This window comes from Vicugna pacos, chromosome 15, assembly GCF_048564905.1.
Source record: "Vicugna pacos chromosome 15, VicPac4, whole genome shotgun sequence".
Taxonomy (NCBI): Eukaryota; Metazoa; Chordata; class Mammalia; order Artiodactyla; family Camelidae; genus Vicugna; species Vicugna pacos.
This window is the reverse complement of record NC_133001.1, coordinates 52,596,732-52,621,105: the sequence shown is the minus strand read 5'-3', so window position 1 is coordinate 52,621,105 and position 24,374 is coordinate 52,596,732. Positions and strand designations below refer to the sequence as shown.

Genomic DNA, 24,374 nt, shown 5'->3' with positions numbered 1-24,374 from the left:
TAAAGCTCCTCAAGTCATAGACCATAAAGGTTCAGGTGACTTTAAATATTGGTGTTCACCCATCTTCATATCTTGTCTCCCCATAATTTTACTTCATGAAGGAAAGGAAGAAAATCCATAGAAAGGTGAAGTCTTCTGGGATTTAGAAGAGGTAAACAGAAAAAAGGACACCCTGAAGAATTCTACCTAACATGGTTGTATGTCCAGTCGAGAAGGTTTATATAACACACAAATGTTGTATTTTATATATTTTTCCCAGACTAAGTTAAAAAGTCAGTTATTCAAATTAATATAAGGGTTATGGGTTTTTAAGGAAAAAGGCAAGACACAGAGTCATACACAGCAGACTATAAATCTCAGCTGGATTCCTAATTAGCTGTGTACTGGGACAAGTTTTAAAGCTTTTTCCATCTTTGTTTCTTTATCCGTTCATTGAGCCTAATAATACTATAGATACAACCATATATTTTGAGCTTTAAGTAACAAATACAATTTGATACAAATATTAAACATTCAAATAATGCTAGGTCTCACTAACTAGGGCTTTTAAAAATGATCTACTGCCGTAGAAATCTTTTCAGTGCATTACCCATTATTTAATGTTAGGACATTGCTGCTCTGGCAAAGTGAATCACTGGCAAGTGTCTGACGAGTTTACACCTTCAGGTTTTGCCAATTATTATTCCTACCGGTTCCTCAAAAATGATTACCTCTACTGTTATCATAGTAAAACATATCCCTTATTTAAGGAGTTATCAGAAACCTGTTTATCCTATAATTTTTAACAATACTAATGAGAATTTATTCACTCATTTATTATTCATTTGTTCAAGAACTACTGAGTTAGTACCTACTGTTTACCAATTACTGGGTCATATACTGAAGACAGAATGTTAAAAAAAAAGAAGAAGACAAAGTTTCTGTCCTTATGGTATAAAGTATTATAAAATAAGTCCTAAATGATTTCACATGACCTATTTTTTGAAACCTGATAATGACCATGTAAGGTAGATATTGTGAATATTAAAACAATTTCACTGATGGGAACACTAGCGATCTGAGACACTAAAAAGAGTTTCTCACCTTGCCTCATAATTCCAGATTCTGTAGCAATACAGCACACCTCCTAATGGAAGATTTTCTTCAACTGTCAATACAAAGCACACCCAGGTTATGAGTCCCCAGGACGAAACTGTGAGCAGATGTCAGCTCATCATGGTTTTTAGGTCTCAAGCCAGAATATGCATTGTCCATTACCAAATCATGTAACTGTTTATACCTGCCGTTTCAAATAGCTGCATTCTGCCTCCTCTTCCAACAGTGCATATAACTGGGAGCTGACTTGGAGTTAGAGAAAGCTTACATTGAATAATTTCTTCAATGTAAAAGAGCTTCTTTCACTCTTATAATGTTCTGCTTATTGCTTTGGCGAGAGAATAATAAATGCTTGATTACTTGTTCTTTTATAGCCGCCAGTATTGTCTGTTTCTGGAAAACAGGGCTGTTTGTATATTACATTTTACAAAAGATTAGATCTATCACCACATTACCTTCGGAGTATGCCTCCATACATAATGTTTATCCCACTATCTTTCTTCTATCCCACCTACTTCAATTATCTGTCTCCCCTTCTTATTGCTTAGCATGTATTGCCTGAATTACTAGGCCATGAAATGTTCTTCTTCCTATAACTCAGTCTCTGACATTTCCAAATCTTCCTTGTGAGAGATATCAAAAAGAAGCACTTCATTTCTTTACAGAATTAATAAGATGTATGGTCTTAACTGCAACCTTTTTAGCTAATTAAAATGAAATTGGAATGCATATGGTAGAAGTAAATGTCTAAATTCACTGCTGGAAATATTCATGACTTTAACATTTTATACTTCTAAAATTGTACTATTATTTGTTTATTCAAATATATACAAATATATTGAATCCCATTGCACAAAACAATGAAGGTGGAAAAAATAATTTTATTGTTCATTGCTGTTTGTGGCTCTCTGCCACAGTGATTACAATTCATTAAGAACAAGAAAGAGATTTCTGATTCTCACTAAATTTGTTTTCATTTCATTTTACTTGAACAATGGAAATTGCATCCTTAAAGCACTAGCTCATGATTTCTGCACATTAAAAACTAAATAGGCTCCAATGCATACGAAGAGCATCTGAAAATATTTATGGCTATTTTAAAGCAGTACCTTAAATTCTATCTATATGCAAAGATCAATTATGCATATTAAAAGGCAATTAGATCAAACTAAGTCTTGAATTACACATGAATGTGAATTAATCCTGATTGCTTTCCTGGTATTACAGCGTTTGAAAATGTAAATTTTCATGGGAATTATCTAATATATAATCATTCTTTTGGCTGATATTGAAAGTTATATTTCTAAGTGTTTCTCCAAAATGGGTTGAATGCTCATAGATAAATATATAAATTCTATGAGACAAAGTCCGCATTGCACAGGGAGGTAACTGGTCTATCTACTCTTCTCAGGCTTTCAAATTTTTCAAATGTTACTATCACTCTCACAAGCACTTTTTAATGAGTTTATTCTTCACTTTCCTACTAGTTTTATATGACGACAAGTCTTTTTTCACAGGTATTAATGTGAATGAGTGTTTGAACTTGGTTAAAAAAAAGAGCATGACTTGTCATACACAGATGATCGGCCTACCTGAAAATAGGCACAGTGAGCTTAATAATGGGGCAATGTAAACCTCATAAAATCAAATAAAAAAAGAAAAACAAGTTTAAAACACAAGAACATTCAAAATCCGTGGGAAGTTTCCCAAGATGTAACATAGGCATAATTGGAATGCCAGAAATAAGAGAGAGAATAAAACAGAAGAAATTTTTGAGGAATAATCATAATTTTTTTCAAAATGAATGATACACAAGTCACAGTTCTAGGATGCCCAGAAAATACCAGACAGAATCTTTACCAAAACAAACCAACAAAAGTCCTAAGCATTTCTTATTCAAATTGCAGAATACCAAAGATGAAAATGAAGTCTTTAAAGAATCCAGTGAGCTGGAGCTCCGTTTGACACCTTACCTACAGAACAGGAGCCATTCACAGAAGAGTTTTTAGAAACCATGTAAGCGATACGAGAGTGGAGTAAGTACTTAAAATGTTGAAAGGAAAAAAGTAAACCCCCACAACCTAGAATTCTATCCACAGTAAACTGTTACTCTTCAAAAGTGAAGGAAAAGTAAAGATTTTCTCAGTTAAACAAAAACTGTGGGAATTCATTGCCACTAAATCTACTCTGCAAGAAATGTTGCGATAAGTCCTTCAGGCAGATGAAAACGTACATAGGTCATATACTTAGATCTGCATAAAGAACAGAAGAGTATTTAAAGAATAAATAAATGTAACATCAAATCTTTAAGTTTTTAAAATTATAATTGATTTAAAAATAAAGGATTTTTAAGTGGCTACATTAAAAATGTATTGGGTCCATATAGTTTCATGGATAAGTAAAACTAAAGGCAGCAATATCACAAGGAGCTGTAGGCAGAGATTGGGGCACTCAGCTACGTCCCCGCACACACATGAAATGGTAGAGTATCATTTGACCATGAACTTAGACAAGATAAAAATGTATATTGCAAATTCTAGGGCAAGCATTCTATTTTTATACCATTGATATGTTAATAAAGGAGATAAAATGGAATCAAATAAAAATGTTTACCAAAAACCAAAAAAGGGGGGAAAAAACATAGGGGAAGAAAAAAATTTAAAAATCCAATAAATATTAAATACTAACTAAAAAAACCCCAACTAACCATTAAGTTACTAACTTGATACCAATGCAACTGTATCAATAATACCCTTAAATATGAATGCTCTGAATATACCAAATAAAAGACAGGAATTATCAGAAAGTATTAAAAAAAAATAATAAACTGTCTGTTGTCTAATCAAATCCTGCTTTACATATAAAGACACATTTAGGTTAAGAGTAAGGAATGGAGAAAGACATACCATGCCAACCCAATAAAAGAAAGCTGGAATAACTGTATTATTTTCCAGACAAAGTATTTTTCAAAAAAAAAAGATAATTTTCAAGGATAAAGAGGCGTATTACATAATGATAAAGTTATTACTTCTCAAAGAACATATAACATTTCTAAACATGTATGAAGATAACAAGAGAAGTTCAAAATATATGAGGTAAAAACCGATGGGACAACAATGATAAAGAGATAACTCCATTATTGTCAGAGACTTCAAGAACTGCCCCATAGTAATTGATAGGCATGCAGAAAATCAGTAAGGACACAGCTGACCTGAACAGCACTATCAATCAACTTGATCTAATTGATGTTTATGGGTATGCCATCCAACAACAGCAGACACACATTCATTCCAAGCTCATATGAAACATTCAAGATAGACCCCATCCTGGGCCACAAAAAACATAGCTTTAAAAACATAAAAAATAAAAAATTACATAAAATATGATTTCAAATCAAAATGGAATTAAGTAGAATTCAATAACAGAAAAATAGCAGAAAATCCTCCAAATATTTGCAAATTAAATATCACAAATCTAAACGACACATGAAATCAACAGGGTCTCAGGAAAAGTTAACTTTTTCAACAACAGAAAAATTAAATCACATTTCAAAATTTGTGAGATGCATAAAAAGCAGCACTTAGGAGGACAGTTACAGAATTAAATTCAAATGTTAGGGAAAAAATCGAAACATTGTAACTTACATTTTCCTTTAGGAAACTAAACGAAGAAGAGAGAATTTAAGCCTAAAGAAAGTAGACAAAACTAAAAAGTAAATACAATTTAGAAAACCTAGCAAGGAAATTGAAAATATGAAACTACGGAGAAAATCAACAAAGCCAAAAACAGGTTATTTGAAAAGGTCATTAAACAGAATAAATGTCTAGCCAATCTAACCAGAAAAAGAGGAGACAAATTATGAATGTCAGATATGAAAAGCGAGTTACCTCTACTTATCCAAAAAATATTAAAAAATACTATAAATAATTCCATGCTCACAAAATTGATTACTTAGATGAAATCCACTAATTTCTTGAAAGACAAAGTACAAAACTCACACATGGAAAAACAGATAATCTAAAACCCTATGTGTGTTGAAGAAATTGAATCAACAAATATTAACATTCCAAAAAAAAACCTAGTTTCACTAGTGAATTCTGTCAAATAGTTCAAAGAAAATACCAATTCTTCAAAATCTCCTCCAGAAAATAGAAGCAAAGGAAATAAATTCTAACTCATTTTATGAGTCCAGTATTACCTGACTAGCAAACCAGATAGAGACATTAGAGAAACGAAAATTACAGACAATAAATCTCACTAACTTAGATGAAAAAGATCCTTATAATTTTGGCAAATCGAATTCTACAACACACAAAAAGGTTATTCAAAGTACTAAAGTGGAATTTATTTCAAGTATGCAAAGGCTGGTTTAACATTCGAAAGCCAGTCAATGTAATCTACCACACAAACAGGCTACCAACACGCACACATACACACACACACACACACAGAATAAAACATGATCTTATCACTTGATACAGAAAAGGCATCTGACAAGATCCAAAATGATACAAAATTATTATAATTATTATAATTAATGATAAACTTTTAGAAAATTAAAATAAAGAGAAACTCCTTCAACTGCTCCTATTCAATATCATGCTTTAGTCCTAACTAGTGTGAGCGAAAAACACTGCAAACCATGTCAGTAAACAAAGAATGCTGAAGCCATCAAGTCATCAGCTGCCTCCGCTACCCACCAGAGAAGACAAGCCTGCAGCCCAGACTCTGGTGCACTCAGAATAAGAAGGGACAGGATACTGGCCCTAGATAGCTAGGTGCTTGTCAAAGGAATGAATTCAATGAGCCCAAATGTTTGCTTCCTCCCATACATAGAAAAGCGCCCAATTCTTTAACTTGAGATGCCTGGTTTTCTTTCCTTAACAAGAAATCTTTTAATGTTCCAACTACCTGGTCTTTGTTGTAAATCTCCTATATATCCTAGCTCCTCCCCTACCTCTTCAGAGCAGTCCCTCAGAGTAATCGATCTGAGAGGCTGTCATCCTGGCTTGAGTTCTCCGGCCAAATAAAACATAACTCTCAACTTTTAGGCTCTGCATTTATTTCAGTCAACACTAGTAATGTGAGAAATACGGCAAATGTATATAGATAGATAGATCGGTAAGGAAGAAATATAATTGCCTTTATTGATAGGTGACGATTGATCATGTAGAAAATCCCAAATATTCAACCAAAAGTTTCTGGAACTAATAAGTGAGTACATGAAGATCACAAGATAGAAGGTTAACATTGAAAGTCCCACTTACTTGACATTCTGGAAAGGGGAAACTATAGAGGTATTTAACATATCAGTGGTTGCCACGGGTTTAGATGCCAGGGGAGTGTTGAATAGGTGAAGCATGGGGGATTTTTTAAGGCAGTGAAACTTTTCCCATATAATGCTGTAATGGCTGACGCATGACACTGTGAATTTGTTGGATCCCATAGCACTTTATAGCACAGAGTGAACATTAATGTATACTAATTAAACAGAGATACATACTTAGAGTTAAAGAAATATACTTTAGGCAATGGTTGGAGAATTCTGGAATGGAACGCACAATGTGACGAAAGAAACGGACTGTGTTGCAAATATATGAAACAGCTTCACTTGAGGGGAGTAGGGGAGAGAGCTGCTCCCCTAAGTAACATCCGGAGCCTGTAAGACTAAAGGCAAAATGAACTGCTCAGGAACTCCGTACTGTACAAGGTGCGACCAGCTGGGTCACGCTTATTCTGAAGCCACTGCACTATGTACTGAAAGTAAACAACGAAATAAATGTGTGCTGGACGGTAAAGGCCCTCCGTCTTAGACTGGGAGTTACAAGTTCTCAAGGGGGAAGGGGCAGGACGAGCCCTGCGGCCGTGTGGTGACTGGTTAAAGTGTGACAGCAGCAGGATGATGAGGAGTGAAAATACCTGCAGTATTGGGGGGAAAAGTAAACTTAGAATCTTGTATTTACCAACAACTCTGAACGTTAGATTCTGTTATTATCCACATCCTACAGACGAAGAAATGGAGGCAGGGTGAAAATAACTTCCCTTTTCCAAAGTCACAGATTTGGCCAGTGGCAGAGCTGCCATGTGAGCCCAGGCGGTACGTCCACAGGGTCCATGTTCTTACTCACTAGGCTGTGCTCACTCTCAGCCCATTTATTTTTATTGTAGCATTTATGTGATTTTATGGCACCTGTTCGTTTCCATAGCTGTCTTGATGATTAATATGAGTTAAGTAAAAGACCGGATAATCTTTGTTAATTAATGACAGAAGGAATAGGTAACAAAACTTTGACATCATGAAATATATCTGTCCTTGGTTCGTCTGGAACTCAAAGTACCACATGAGCTATGGGAGACTAATTCAAGTCAGCTTAAAACATGAAAGTTAGGATGATCTTTGTGTAATCTATGCTGCATTGACTTTAATAGTATACAAAAGAACTTTTCCATCAAATCAGTAAGGTTTTACTGAGCATTTACTACTAGAGCTAACATTGTATTGGACACAGAGGGAAACATTTGGTGATGATTCTATCGTGGTCCCAGCACTAGGGTGTAGAGATAAGCCCTACTCCTGGAAATCTGTGAGATAACAAGAAAGACACACTAAAATTTTGTTCAAAATTGTGTGTAAGTACATGAAAAGGCAGAGAAACAACAGATGTTTACATGATGAAGGCTGGGAAACAATCTTCACAATATTTCTTGAGGGGCAGACTCGCCTATGGTAGAATTCATCAGCTACCCTATCCTTTTGGGGAGAACACACAGTGTCATTGCTAATAAATTTAGTAAGTCAGTGGAGTTGTTTTTCAATTTAGTGTTTCAGTCTAAAAATATTTTAGCAAATGCTCATCAAGGGTCTTATATTTGCCAGGCATTTGGAAAAACAGAGAGAAGCAAAGGGGCATTCTCTGATTTCAGAAGCTGATGGTTAGCCCCCAGATACATAATCAAATAAGTAAAATACAGCATTCAAATTATTAAACTTATTATATTAGAGATGTACAGGAAGTATGGATTGACAAGTAGATTTACCTTAAAGGTGAAGCTTGAGGGTCTCTCATTTCAAAGTTCAGCTTTTAAATCTCAGCATATTCTCCTCCAGGAATAGGGGGCAGAGGACTGCCTGGGCCACTCACTGACAACTCAGGGACTGCCCCTATCTGGTGATCACACGCTAAGCCAGTAATTCTCAACAAAATGGGTATTTGCCACTGCTGTGATGTTTAGCAAAGTCTGGAGACATTCTGACTCTAGTGACTGGTAGGGCAGACAGTGACACTGGCACCTAGTGGTAGAGGCCAGGGGTCTGTCATACATCCTACAGCGCATAGGACGGCCTCATGCAACAAAGACGGATTTGGATTCAAAATGTTGATGTTACTCTGGTACAGGGACTGTGGGTGACACCAGCTGGCTATCAGCATACCTTCATCACCTAGTATCTATCTATAATTCTGTAATAAGAATGTGGACAAACTCTGCTCAGCTCTGGAGAGGAGAGGAAGGTAGTGCAAGTTAGCAACTGGAGATGGAGAGGACCTGGCCACACCAGACCAACTGCTTGAGGCAGCTGCCCTACCCGACCCCAAGAGAGTGTGAATCTAAACTTATTTTCTATCCATCGTTTATTTATTTAAACCAATCTCTCTGATATCAACTGTCCTTGTTTACTTGAGCCTCTATTCAATTCCACTACTTCATACCTTTTCTTACTCCCTGTTGTCATTCCGTTACTTTGAACCCAACAAAATATAGTTTAAGAATTCACATATTGTTTTATACATTATTTTAAATCGGGCAATTAATTTCTGGGTAAGTTCTAATTCTCATTCGAAAAATTAGTCACTCTTAACACGTTTATTGGATTTAATAATTCATTTCTTTGAAAACATAATCTGTTGAACCAGAAATTCCCCTTTTGCTTTGGGCTGATGCCAAAGTATCAACGAACATTTGAACCTCCAAAGTGGATTAAAGTCATCTGTTGTCGAACAATTACTACTCCTTGAGCTGTATAAGCAAACCTTTCTATTTCTATGTTCACTTTCCAAATTTATTAGGCATTTGAATTTTCAAAGAATTGAGCAGGCAGATATCCAAGATTTTATGAGGATTTATAACTCTGTATTTCATTAAATATATGTCTGGAACTGGTGCTTCAATAGGAAAGAACAGGCTGTTAAATTTCGAAAAGTAGTAATACATTTGATGGCCAAAATAAAGTAGTAAGGAGAAATAAATGGAAATTCAATAACGTATCAAAAATTTATTTGGAAACGAAGTAACAGAAGTCAATTTTTTTCGTAAGCACCAAGGAATTATTGTGTTGTTAGATCAAGCCCCCGAGAGATTTTTCTTTAGGATATAAATTATATCACTTCTAATAAAGGGTAGAGCATGTTATTTAAGCAAAATTGAAAGAGAAAGAAGAAAAAAAAGAAGTGATGAAAAAAGAAGTGATGAAAAAAGAAGTGATGGGACAAATTAAGAGGGTTGAGGAGGTGGGGGAGTACAGGGGCAGCAGAGGAACTCTTGGAAACGGAAAAGGGATATTTTCAAAATTAGCCAAAGTAGATTTAGCATGTTGTCTGAGCTTTGTTAAGTATATTGAGAAACAGTTTTCTATTTTTCTAATGAGAAGACCTTTGAGCCTGTAATTTAATACAGATTAACAATGTTACATATTTTGTTATCTAGGAGCATTATATTAATATCTGTCATGAAGACGATGTCATTGAATCATTTAAGTACAGACTGGAATAGCAGGCATGCTTTTTAAGCTAAACCTGGTTCACACCTAGCCCTCTGTGATATCATTTTGACCTCTTTCTTTCTTTGTGTTCTAAGATATGTATATTTAGAGAGAAATTTTCTTGTGATAAATGGGAGTTGTGTATTTGTGTGTGTGTGTACTTACATTCTTACTGCAAACCTTTATATTGTCATAGAAAGAGTTTTGAAATTTATAAACCCGTATCATCAAAAAATCTGTAGTCACTAAAAACTTGATCTAATTCTTAGAAATGATTGTCATTAAAAGTTGTTATCTTCTATAGCACATATTTTCAATGGAAAAGATTAAAAATTCAGTGTATGTTTCTAATACAGAAAACTATTTTAAAATAACTGTTTATCAAATAAGAAACCAATAAGCAAATTAACAATTAAAAAATATCTTTTGTCTTCACCTTGTTGGAATTTTAGAATAAGCTTTATCTCAGGAAAACCTTCCCAGATTATAAAGTTGCTGTTACTGTCACTTCTCTGGTTTTAAGTAATTCTCACAGATTTTAATTAAATATTTGTTGCATGTTTATTGAATTAATATTCATTTGTCCTTACTAGACAATGCTTCCAGAAGGCAAAATGTACATCAGTTTCATGTCCAATGTTGTCACATAATAGCAGCCTAATACATTTAGGAATGGAAGGGGTCTAGCACCACTTCTGAGAAGACGGACAGCTTGTGTTGTGTTACACAGCCTGCTCTCCTGGCCATGGTGATCCAAATATTAAATAATTTTGTTCTAATGTATCTTCAAGTTTCTCAGTTTCTATTTTACTCCAAGATCCCACGATTTAGGAGGGACAGATTAATCACCCATACCCTTAGTCTCTCTCTTGTTGCTAATGAGGAAGTATTACATGTAAATATGAAATAATGACTGTGTTCACAGTCAAACCTCCTTTGATTAAAACTAATAAAGAGAGAAGGCTGGCTATGAGGTAGGATTCTCACCAGCTTTTGTATTTCTTATCCAAATATATCTCCTCAGTGTTCAGCGGGCTTCATCCTGCTAAACATGAGACGATTATGCTAATTAATAAACAAGTGAAGACAGCAGAAGGGATGAACAGAACATTAATTTATCTGCTTAAAGCTTTAAATAAAATCTTCTCAGACCATGAGTGGAAAAAAAATAACTTGGACAGCCTTTTAGTAATACACAGCTATTAATGAATATTTATTTATAAATTATTTTTACCCAACCACATGAGAAGAACTGTTGAAATTTAATATCTTTTCTTCCCAGAAACCCACAAGAAACTGACATGCTCAGTTCTGCTGAACAAGAACATTTTATGTTTTATTTTATTTCATCTTGTTTTAAGCTCGGTGGGTTAGAATTTGTTAGCTCACTGGACTGTAAAATACACCTCTGTAGAAAACTATTATGGCAGTGCTTTGTCACTGAAGCATGGAAGTTGGCATCCTGTGGGGTCATCCTGCCCGGGGTTTCAGATGCAGGGCCCACTGGAGCTGCGTCTGCTTGTTCTGTTGACAAACCACAGAGTCTAAACTTTTAAAAGAACTGAGTTCTGTTTAACACCACATCTGAATTTTTCCTAAAAAGAAATAAAATATTTAGAGAATGTCCATGATTTTAGGAAGCAGAAAAGTAGTGCCTTCCTATTATGTGTTCTCCTATTATGAGGTACCCAATGTGTGTGTGATACACTGTTTATCGAAGGGCCCATCTGCAGACATGTTGTGGATTTCATAAAAATCTACAAAATCCACAGTGTTCACTGTGTCGGAGAAAGAAGTTCTTTTGCTTCCTTGTAGAAACCTGCACAGGGATACGGATTCTCCTGTAGCTGACTGACACCTGTGCCACCTGGGAATAACAGGAATAGAGCAGACCATGGGAGCCTCTGATGGGCAGAGACCCTGACGAGAAGATGGTTGTGGGAGTCTGAGCGCGAAGCCACAGAGGAACAAGTCGAGTGATGAGAAGTCAGGGAATTGTCCCTGAGGGAGAAAGACAGAAGAACTAGGTTCCTTACCACTTAAAAGGGAGAAGGTTGAATGGACACCTAATCTTCAAGGGAAGGAAGTATTGCTTACGGAACAATGAGCAGTGGCCTTTCTGTTAACTGAAGGGATAAATTAGAGTTTCAGCAAGAAGGATTTAGGTTAGGCTGTGAATAGCAACCTGTGCTGCAGATTAAGGAACAAAGAATCCATGTTACCAAGTAAAACTTAAGATTTTCCTTGTGGAGATATTTCTATATGATTCTGAAATCTGGGTATCAGTCAGCTGTGTCTGGAACTGCAAATCTGTTTTCAAGTGATTTCTCATTTTTTAACTCTGTATTGTAGATTCCAAGAAGAAAGGGATTAAAAGTCTGGTCAAGCTTAGAGACCACAGTTTTCTATGTCTCCAAACAATTCTCTAAACTACAACTTCATGGAGTCACAATACCCAGTAAGGAAGGGGTCATGACACTAAGATCACACTACAGGTGAAATCTAGAATTCTTTGAATTAAAGAGGTACAGATATAGTTTAATATTTTTAGTGCCAATCCCAAATTAATTGCATACAACACCTATTTGTGGAAAACCCATTTCAAAATCAGTTCTGTGCTTGGGAATTTGTTATGTTAATTCTGCACTAAAGACACTATTGTTAAGGATATAGAATGATGTTGTAAAGCTATTAGATTTTATTCCGTAGACATGAAAATGTCTTTAACACGTTTAGGCATGAAAATAAGAGGCCAAGGAATAATCTTACAAAGACGACTGAAACAGAATGGGAGAAAATAAGAAATGCAGCAGGGAGGACATGAGGACAGTGATCACAACCCCCCGAAGGCTGTGAGGGTGACCAGACCTGGGCTGCCCAGAAGTATCGCAGCACCGGGGAGGTAGGGATCAGGGAGCCAGGAAGCTTGTCTGTGCCACAAACCATTAATCTCGGGGAAAACAAACATTAACATTTTGCAAATTTAAAATAATGTACATCCGTGGAACAGAAGAGAGCCCAGAAATAAACCCACACACCTACATTCAATTAATCTATGACAAAGGAGGCAAGAATATACAACAGAGAAAAGACAGCCTCCTCAGCAAGTGGTGTGGGAAAGCTGGACAGCCTCATGCAAATCAGCGGAGCTAGAACACTGCCTCATACCATACAGGAAAATAAACTCAGAATGGCTTAAAGACAAACGCAACAGAGATCACCATAAATCTAGAAGAGAACATGGGCAAAACACTCTCTGACATGAATTGTAACAAGGTTTTCCCAGGTCAGTCTCCCCAGGCAATAGAAATAAAAGCAAAAATAAATGGGACATAATCAAATTTATAAGACTTTGCACAGCAAAAGAAACCATAAACAAAATAAAAAGACAACCTATGGACTAGGAGAAAATATTTACAAACAACGCAATAGCTAATGTAACTCAATAATAAAAAAAAAAACAAAAATAGGCAGAAGAACTAAATAGACATTTCTCCAAAGAAGACTTTCAGATGACCAACAGGCACATGAAAAGATGCTCAGCACCACTAATTATCAGAGAAATGCAAATCAAAACTACAGTGAATTATCACCTCACACTGGTCTTAGAATGGACATCATTAAAAATTTCACAAAAAAAAATGCTGGCAAGGTTGTGGAAAAAAAGTAAGCCTCCCACACTGCTGGTGGGAATGTAATTTGGTGCAGCCACTATGGAATACAGTACAGAGATTCCACAAAAAACTAAAAATAGAGTTGCCATATAATCCAGCAATCCCACTCCTGGGCACATGTATTTGAAGAGAACTCTAATATGAAAAGATGCATGCACTCCAATGTTTATAGCAGCACTATTAACAACAGCCAAGACACGGAAACAACCTAAATGTCCATAGACAGATAAATGGGTAAGGAAGATGTGACAAACACAAACACACACACATATACACACGAATACTATTCAGCCATAAACAAGAATGAGATAATATCATTTGTAGCAACACAGAAGGACCCAAAGATTATCATACTAAGTGGAGTTAGTCAGACAGAGAAAGACAAATACCATATTATAGCAATCATATGTAAAATCTAAAAAAGGGGGACAGAAATGAACTCATTTACACAAGAGAAACAGATTCATAGACATAAAAAACAAACTATGGCTACCAAAGGGGGATAAATTAGGAGTGTGGGATTAACACATACACGTACACACTACTATATATAAGATAGATGTCCAATATATCTACATGTCTATGAAAAGAACTTTAGAGGTGGAAGTTCTGTTGTGAAAACCCCAAATCCCTTGTGTAACTTGTAATGTGGAGGCACGGCAGTGTGGGTGTGGGAACCAGGATCTTCATGCCAGTGTGCTGAAACACATCATTACTCCCAAGACAAATTAAATCAAAGCTCTGGTGTCCTGCATGGGACATGTGAAACACTGTAGGACACACAGGATGGAACCAGCCCAGAGAGGCCTCAGGGAGGAGCTCCCGAAGTGTAGTTATTCAGCTGCATTCTGGCCAGATCTTCTGGAAACCAACATGTCCAGTTTCTTCTTTATTATTTTTCCTTTCATTTCATTTTTTGTTTCTTTTTTTTTCCCCTCTTGGAATTTTTGAGACTGATTCTAGTCATTTCTGTTACCCACTGATGTCTACCTATATCTTACCTATCTATTTACCTACTTACCTACCCACCTATCATCTATCTGCTGTGCACTGAATTGCGTCCCCCCAAATTCATATGTTGAAGCCCTAACTCTCAATTTGACTGTATTTAGATGGGATCCTAATCTGGTAAGATCAATGATCTCATGAGAAAATAAGAGAAATCCCTCTCTCCCTGCAAGTGCACCAAGGAAAGGCCACGTGAGCACACAGTAAGAAGGCAGCCATCTGCAAGCCAGGAGGAATGTTTCCCAGAACCCGATCATACCAGCACCTTGTTCTCAGACTTCAGCCACCAAAACTGTGAGAAAATAAATCTTTGTTGTTTAAACCACCAGTCTATGGTGTTCGGTTACAACAGACAGAGCTGACTAAAACATTACCTATCTATCTAATCTTTTACACAAAGCAAAAACAAGAAAACAAGAGCATAAAATTGTGTTTGCTTGTTTCAGGTGAGAGAGGAAAGCTGGCCTCACGTATATCAGGACAAAGAATGTGGATAGGGCTTCTGTGACAAAATCTTTTACACGAGGCTGGACGGGGCCTTCCTTCTCATGTGTCTCTCTTCCTGGAGTGTTTCACTGCCTCTGTTACTGAAGGAATAGCTTGTTTTATATCAGCACTTTACTTAAAGGTCACCTCCTCTAGAAAGTCCTCTCTTAGTAGCCAAACACATTTTCTTTTGTTCTCCTTCTAAATAAAAAAGTGTTTTCTGCATTCTGAATATTATACAATCAGGGGAAATGTATTTAAGACAAAATTAACAAAAATTCAGAATGAAAAGACCATTGTTGCATAACAAATTATCGCACAGTTAGCATTTAAAACATCACATAACTAATTCTAACAGTTTGAGTGGGTCAGGATTCTGGCAGTGGCTAGATTCTTTGCTCAGGGTCTCACAAGGCCCCAGTCAGGGTACTGGCAAGGCTGTCTTTCTTTTGAAGGCTCTGGGGAATAATCCTCCTGCAAGCTTATTGAGGTTGTCGGTGAAATTCAGTTTCTCTGATTGTAGGACTGAGTGACTTCACCATCAGTATCAGCGTGAGAAAGTACTCTGCGGTTAAGTGCTCATGAGATTACATCAGGCACGTCCAGATAATCTCCCCATCTTAAGGTCAACTGTTCCCCGTAAGATAACACAATTATAGGAGAGATACTTTATTATATTCACATGTTCAAGGGATAGGATGGAACAACTTTGGGGGTTATTTTATTCAATCTTATCATACAGGGAATAAGAAACTATTAACTGTTACAAATTAACAACTGATGAAAAGCAAATATATCACAAAACTAAGAAGAATGATTTCTTGTTATCATTATTATATTTATTTTGTCTAAAACATATCTCTGATACTTTTTTAAAGACTTTTTTTTTGAGCAATTTAAGATTCAAATAAAAACTGAGAGGTACAGAGATTTCCCATATATCCCCTCCTCCTCCCTCATTGTAAACATTCCCAACCTGAGGGTACGTTTGTTACAACTGATGAACCTATGCTGACACATCATTGTCACCCAAAGTCCGTAGTTTACATTAGGTTTCACTCTTGGTGTTGTGCATTCTATGGGTCTGGACAAAAGTATAAGACATGTATTTATCCTTATGGCATCATACAAAGTACTTTCACTGCCTAAAAATCCTCTGTGCTCCACTTATTCACCCCTCCTCCTCCCCCCTCCTGCCCCTGGAAATCACTGATCTTTTTACTACCTCTATGGTTTTGTCTTTCCACAATGTCATATAGTTGATGTAGCCTTTTCAGATTGTCTTATTTCACTTACTATGATGCACTAAAGATTTCTCTGTCTTTGTATGGTCTCATAGTCCATTTCTTTTTAGAGCTGAATAATATTCCATTATTTGGAATATTCAGAAACTGTTTACCCATTTACCCACTGAAGGATATCTTGGCTGCTTCCAAGTATTGGCAATTATAAATAAAGCTGATATAAACTTCCACATGGAGGGTTCTGTGTGCACATAAATTTCACCTCCTTTGGGTATATACTGAGGAGTCCCAATACTAACTATTATGCTTAGATTTGTAAGAGATTGCCAAACTGTCTTCCAAAATATCTGTATCATTTGCATTTTTGGGTGTTTTGTTTGTTTGTTTGTTTGGTTTGGTTTGGTTTGGTTTGGTTAGGTGGTGGTGGTGGTGGTGGTGGTGGTGGTTTTTACCAGCAGTCTATGAGAGTTCCGCTCACTTTCATTCTCACCAGCTTTTGGTGTTCACAGTATTCCAGATTAGGGCCATTCGAATCCCAGCAGTGGAGTCTCACATTGTTTTAATTTGCGTTTCTCCTGCTCTTACCCAGCACTTTCTGCTTCTGGTCCTGTAAATGACTGGGCACGGGAGGCTCACCCTGCCTCTTTCCTGTGTACTTCCTCCTCTCTACCTCAAGAGTAGGAAAAGAACTAGAAACCCAAGATTTTTGAAATTAGAGCAACAAAAACAAAACAAAGCAAAAAATCTTGACTCCAGCTATCTATGATTTACAAATTATGAAACCTTGGGACTAGTTAATCATCCTGAACCTCACTACTCTTCCCCCCAAAATGGCAATAAATAGTCACTACTTGAACATGCACAGATTTGTGAGAAATAAAGGAGGTATTATCTGTAAAACCCCCTCATGCTTCACCCTGACCTCAGTCCTCATCTTTTCCTGTAAACTATTCGGATCCCAACCCCCAGTCTATCTAGTTCAGGAGGTCCCCCATGTGATTAAATTCTGTTTGTTTCCGAGCTCCTCAGACTGACTTCATCATCATATTTCATTTGAGCTGCATGCTTAGTCTGAACTCAATGTTTTTCATGTTTTTCAGCAAATCAGGGAGCAAATAATAAAAATAGCAATTAATGGAATCATATAATATAAACTACTACAAATACCCAAAAGATGTGTTTTTTGAAATGCTTAATCAAATAGAAAAGCCTCTGGCAATACGAATTCAAAACAAGAGAATTCACAAGCTAATAATATTTCAGTAAAATAGGAACAGATCCGATAGAGCAGTCATCTTAGAAATAGAGGAAAATGTCATAAATTAAAAATTGTGCTTAAAGAAAGAACATATATCTTAACATACCCAGTTGACTACACTGAAACTTCTACTTTTAATAACCAAAAATGCTTATATAAAACCAAAAAAAAATACACATCTTTAATCCATGTATGATTAAAATTTTTAAAAACAATTACTCTGGATAGAAAACTAATGATAACTACATCATTGTCTTGATGAGAGAACACCCTTTCTGACAATTTGGCCCTGAGCAGAAAGGAACAGCAAAAAATTAATTTTTTTCTGAGACTTTTGTAGTCTTGCTCCAGCCCTGAGGCAGGTTTAGAGCCCTGATACAAATTATGCGGATAACATAAACAGCTGCAAGCCACAAATGTAGCTAAAAATTCTAGCTCATATAGTGCTTGCAGGAACCTGGTCGAAGCAAAGATAAATTTGTTTCAAGAGGAATTTTTATCTGAAGTCAAATAATTCAAACAATTTCTATACACATGTATGTCCACTAAAATGAACACTTTACTTTAAAATATAAAACGTAAAAGATAATGTTATTTGTAAGCACAAAAGTTCACAAGAATAATTCTCAAAATCAAGAAATAACATTGTGATAAAAAACAGAATTTCAAATATTTTAAAAGGTTTCTAGAAACAAAGTAAAAACATACAAATTTGAATAAGGAAGCTTCCAAATCCCTTCAAATGTTAATAAATGAGAATACAGCAACTAAAAGAGAGAACTGCAATATCTCAGACTAGACACAGATGAAGAGAGAATACACGATTCAGAAGAGGATAGAGGAATTCTCCTGCTGGAAGGTCTGATACATATGGTAACCATGATTCTGAACTAGTTCCTTAGCTTCTTCAATGCTTTATTTCTCTGTCTTTGAAATGTGAATACTAATCAACTTGTAAAATTTCTCTGAGGGTTAAATGAGAGCACCTATTTGAAAGAATCTAAAATAGAAACTTGTAGATTTTAGGCATGGATTACATAAATGGTCAATTAAAATAGTAAACACATACATCTTTAGTATGTCATCAGTTTTTTGCCTTGACACCCCAGAGAAATTGTAAAAACTTCTGACACTTTTCTCGTGAGACTCGTCCAATCACTCAGGTTTCAGGACTTGAGGGAAATAATTATTAGGAACCCTGGCTTAAGTTTGTCAAGTTGGGTCATCTGTTGGTATATTAACTGAGAATTACCAGAGTTTACTCTACAGCCTTAGGAAATTTTTGGAACTTTTCTTTGTGTAACAAACATCATTATTCATAAGAATTTAAAATCTTCCAAAACTAACAAGCTAAGTGTTTTTCCATTAAGAACAGACCATAATTCTACAAAGCCTATGAAACACCAGCAGGTCAGCCCAGGGCATCCCAAGAGGTGAAAGTAGTAATTTCTGACAGATGGCTGGGGACATCAATGCAGGCTACTCTGACTTATTATTACTAAGACTCTTGGTAGTGAATGCAAAGGCAACCAACTGTTCAGTTATAGCCCAAAATAAAGGAGAGCTGTGAGCTACTGGCAGAGTGCAGGTATGGTCTATTCCAATTAGTGTGCCCTTGCAGTCACTGTGGAAGAAGGCTAAGGGAGGCAAGGGGGGCTTCTGCGTGTCACTATTTGCTTGTTGTATGGGGAAAGAAAAGGGACAGAGAAATGACAAACAATGATTATTGAGACAGTTAATTTTATGTATCAGCCTGGCTTGTTCAAGGTACCCAGATATTTGGTCAAAAATCAGTCTAGATGTTGCTGGAAGGTTTTTCTTAAATGACATTAACATTTAAATAAAGTAGATTATCCTCCGTAGGTGAGTAGGCCTTATCCAATCAGTTGAAGGCCTTAAGAGAAAAAGTCTGAGGTCCCCCCATAAAGAGGGGGGGACCCATAAATTCAGTCTCCAGACTGCTTTTCAACTCACATTACAACATCAACCCTTCCTGGCTGTGGTTTGCTTTTAGATCTATAACTAGACTCAAATCTCAGAAATCCATTAAAGGTGAGATACAAAGTGTGACAAGTGAGGAAGTGTGCTATATACTCCAAAAGAACTACATGAGTTTTTCCAACAGTTACAGCAGAAATTTGGGGAACATTTGTGGTAACAGATATTATAGATGTGGAATAAAGATGGAAAGAATATAAATTTGGATCAGGCTGAATTTATTGATATGGGCCCATGGTCATGGAATTCACTGATCTTACTATGCTCCCTACCATCCTGAAGCAGCTGGTCTTACTAAATGGTGGAACAGCCTTTGGCAGACTCAGTTACACAGCAGCAGCTAGGTGGCAATGCTGTGCAGGGCTTGGGTAAGTTTCTCCAGGAAGCTGTTGGGTGTTCAGTGCATGGTGGTGCTATTTTTCCCAACAGCCAGATTCACAGGTCTGTGAATCAAGGAGTAGAAACAGGAGTGGTACCACTCACTATTATCTTTTGTGATCCACTAACAAAATTTTTTCTTCCTGTCCCTGTGAATTTTTCCTCTGCTGGCCTAAAGGTCTTAGTTGCAAAGGGAAAACTGGTTCCATCAGGTGACACAACAATGATTCCATTGAACTGGCAGTTAAGACTGCCACCTGGCCACTTTGGGTTTATTGTGTCTCTGAATCAATAGGCAAAGAAGGGAGTTACTGTTCTGGCTGAGATGATTGATCCAAATTGCTGAGGGGTAATTGGACTGGTACTCCACAATGGAGATATAGAGAGCATGTCTGAAATACAGGAAATCTCTTACAGTGTCTCTTATTACCATGCCCTAGGATTAAAATCAATGTACAAATATAACAACCCAATTAAGTCAGGACTACCAATGGCACAGAGCATTCAGGAATGAAGATTATGACCACCCCAGCAGGTAAAGAACCACAACTGGCTGAGATGTTTCTTGAGAGCAAAGAGAAAATGGAATGGTTAGTGAAGGAGGGTAGTTATAAATACTAGTTATAACCATATGAACAATTACAGAAATAAGCACTGTAATTGTTATGAGTATTTCTTCATTATTTTGTTATGAATGCTTGTCTGCATGTGCTTTTGTGCATAAAATCTTTGTTTTCTTCCTTTTCTTATCCCCTTGTCATAGAGCATAAGTTGATTCTATGTCATAATATTTAAATATTGTTACATTTATATTACAATATTTAAGTTATAGGGTGTCAAGGAGATGACTGAATACCACCCATGCACTTTGCATCTTCTTCTGCAGATAATGTTACATGTTTTCAGTTGTAGGCAGGATAGCTGTCTCATGTTATACTGGAGTATGACCTCATTATTGTCTTTATTTGGGTATTAAGTATGGTGTAAGGAGAAGTATACGGAGGCCACGTTGACAAAGGATGGTTTGTGATGATTCATCTTATGTTAACTTCGCTAGGGCATGATGCCAGATATTTGGTCAAATACCAGTCTAGAAATTGCTGTGAAGGGATTTTTCAGATGTAATTAACATTTAAATTTGTAAACTCTGAATAAAGCAGGTTATCCTCCATAATGTGCATGGGCCTCATCCAGTCATTTGAAGGCCATAGAGAAAAAGACTGAAGGACACCAAGGCAGAGAGAATGCTGTCTCCAGACTGCCTTTGAACTCAAGCTGCAGCATCAGCTCTTTCCTCGGTTTCCCTGGGCCTGCCTGCTGGATCTGTACATTTTAGACTTGCCAGCCCTCAAAATCACATCCATCAATTCCTTGAATCTCTTCTCCTCCTCCTCCTTTTTCTTCCCCCTCCCTATCTCTCTCTCTCTGTCTCTCTCTCTATCGCTCAGCTTACCCTAACAGGGACCACCTTGTAATCACAAATGCTGCCTCTAACACAGCTGGTACAGGAAACCCTCATCCTATTCATTTACGTGAGAGAAATAAGAATCCAAAGGAGTTCCAGCCTGTAATTCTGTTTTCTATTTATCTAAAAAAAATTGAAATGAAAAGGTAAATCAGTATCCCAACGACAGGAGAAAAACCTAACATAAACTGACCTTCTTATTTTGAAGAAAATGAGAGCAAGAAAGATGATTAAATGAAGAATGACAATACAGCAGCTGTAATAATGACGACAAAAAGATTTAGTGTAAATGTACACCGAGAGCTGATATGATGTCATCAAGAAACATGACAGTTTTTAGAAGGGAGCGCTGCTGTGTGAATGCAGGAATGACTGTGCATGTGTGTGGGTGTGTGTGAGAAAGAAAGAGAGGGAGAGAGAGAGAAAGAGAAAGAGGCAGAGAGACAGAAAGAGGCAGAGGGAGAGAGACAGGAAGAGACAGAGTGAGAGAAAGATGGAGAGAAGGGATGTGATAAAAAATAAATCACGTGGGAGATGCTGAAAGCATCTTTTTATTATGCTACAAACCGAAATAAAAAGGAAATGAGGTAGGAATTTTAGTGAAATACTAATACTTTGAGAAGTTTTAGCCATTGATTTGAGATTGTAATGTTTCACAGCTAAAATCCTTACTGAACTTGAAGTGTTCTTTCTTTATTGGGGCTGTTGTTGCTCTGAGTCCAGTGTGATTCAGGGAATAGAGCAGAATGGAACAGCTTTAACTTACTACTTGATTAGAAATTATATTAATGACTTAAAATTCCACTATTTTAATATATTGAAATGATATAAATATTGATCTTCTATTCCATCGATCTTTCCCTTTAAATGTCAATAGTACCCTTTTGAAATAACACAAAATGCATTGTTTCCCTTTTGCAGATTATCTTATTTTCATTGTTTCCAAAAATTCTCTGATTATTCTCATACATTTTCCCCCTAAGATGAATTTTAGAATCACTCACATGACTCCACAAAACAGTCCAGGCTCCTGTGACACTGGTGTGGAGTGACTGAATTGTTGACGTCTTTTTTTCTGCGGGGCATGCCTAATCTTTCCATCTTTGACTCAGTTTAAATGAAGAGATTCTTATTTTTTTAAATTGCACTTTCCAGCTTCACCTGTAGTAATCATCTTTTGTCCTTTAAATTTTTTTTTCGCAAAAGGCCACCCATTAGTTCAGCAGTTAATAAGAGTCAAATCTGGCCTCTCTCTAGGGTGCCCTGCAGCTTTCTGTTTTGCTTCTTTTCAACTTAAGGACTCTGTGTTCTCTGACGTGATGATTCTGGGTTCTGCCTCTGTGTTTAGCATTCTGCCACACTCCTTTGCAGCAAAAGTGTTACTATAATTTTCTCCTTTTGATGAAAGTAACTTTCATGTTGAGCTGAAAATGGTTTCTTGTGCTATGCAGGAATATAGATGCTTTCTCCTTCATGTGTAGCATCGTTGAGCATCCCCTCTGGCTGCAAGAGTTCAGAGGTATGCTCTGTCATTTATCATTTCATGCCTAACATTCAGAATCAGATTTATCTCAGATGACATTGACATTTTAAAAGGAATTATAAGGCTATGCATTTTAGGGTCATGCCACTCTGAACATGACTTTGGATACTGCCTGTTTATGTGTGTAGCTGGGTATGACAGTGTGTTGTGTTCATGTGTGTTCAATCATTCTTTTATTCATTTAACATGTGTTCATTAATTAGCTGTACTCTTTCAGGTGTGATAGTATTTCAAAAGATGGAAATATTTAGAAATTGTGGTTCTACTCTGAGATAGTTTATAATCTATGACAACAATAGGCAAATAAACCAAAATTTTAGAAAACTTGGTTAAGCATTTTGAAAGTAGTAACATGACAAGCAGTTGCATAGGAAACGTTACATAGGACTGTAACTTGGTTGTAAAGAAGCAGTTGCACAGGATTAGTGGCTGATCAGGGGAAGCATCGCTGTGAGCATTGTGGATGGATCAAATCTTGCAGGATGAGAAATTAGCCAGGAAGCACAGTGCGTGGATAAAGGATATTCCTATAATAGAAGGAGCATGTACATACTAAAGCAGATGGGAAAGCACAGTGCATTCTGTGGCTGGCAGAGTATGTAGAATGCTAGAGTTATTAACAATAATTTACAAAATAAATTGTACACGTTTCCCTGATTCTAGAAAAATTGAAAGCTATGATGTATCTACACAAACATTTTTGGAAAGACTATCTATAAAAGATGGTTTTCAAAACATACCTAAGGGCAGAAAGTGGAAACTATTTCCTTATTAATGAATTTAAAAGTTAGTGATCTCTGTAGTCACAGTCTTCAGTCAACTCTTTAGACCATTTCTTCTGATTTCATTCTCATGGGAACTGTAAACCTGTCACTTTCTCGTTTCTCTTAAGCAAGAATATAGGTGACTTCATCCCTCGTTCTACCGTTTGCATCCTTCTCTGCCTTAAACTAAAGCTTTCTCTGAAGGAGCACTTTAGTTCATGACTTGCACTCCAAAACCGTCACCGGGTCTCAGACAGAGCCGTTTCTCTTCTGACTTGGTATCTCATACCAGCCACTTTCTGTGGCAGAATTTTATTCATTTTTGAAATCTTAACTTAAGCTTTATTATATTAGAAGTTCTTTCTATTTCTGTTCTAAATGTCTTATCTACCTAACTTGTCTTTGAGTACCTTCAGGTCACCTGCAGGACATGCCTTATTTTTATTGGTTTAATCACATACACCTCTGTATGGAATACAAAATTGAATGCATATTTCCTAGAATTAGAGGCTATAATATGAGGTAGTATTGTGAAGAAAGACCATAAACAAGACTGCAGCTCTTGCCTTGTAATATATTTCACCCAAGAATTGAAGTACCATGTATACCGTGGGTATTTTCAAACTCATAAATATGTGATAGATTGCCACCAGTCTTTTTTTAAATCACTTCATTGACATATAGTTGACATACACAATGCTGC

At 36.5% G+C, this 24,374-nt stretch overlaps 1 long non-coding RNA gene across 4 annotated transcripts in view; it reads right to left on the bottom strand.

The window, feature by feature from the left end:
- LOC140685782 (uncharacterized) overlaps positions 1–24,374 on the bottom strand; it is a 281,092-nt gene that overhangs the window by 184,138 nt on the left and 72,580 nt on the right. The window contains exon 3 of one of the 4 annotated variants that reach the window (XR_012059212.1): positions 23,268–23,434. The exons of the other annotated variants lie outside the window; for them this stretch is intronic. This is a non-coding gene — a long non-coding RNA (uncharacterized lncRNA). Of the gene's footprint in view, positions 1–23,267; positions 23,435–24,374 lie in introns of those variants that run through there. 4 annotated transcript variants of the gene reach the window in all.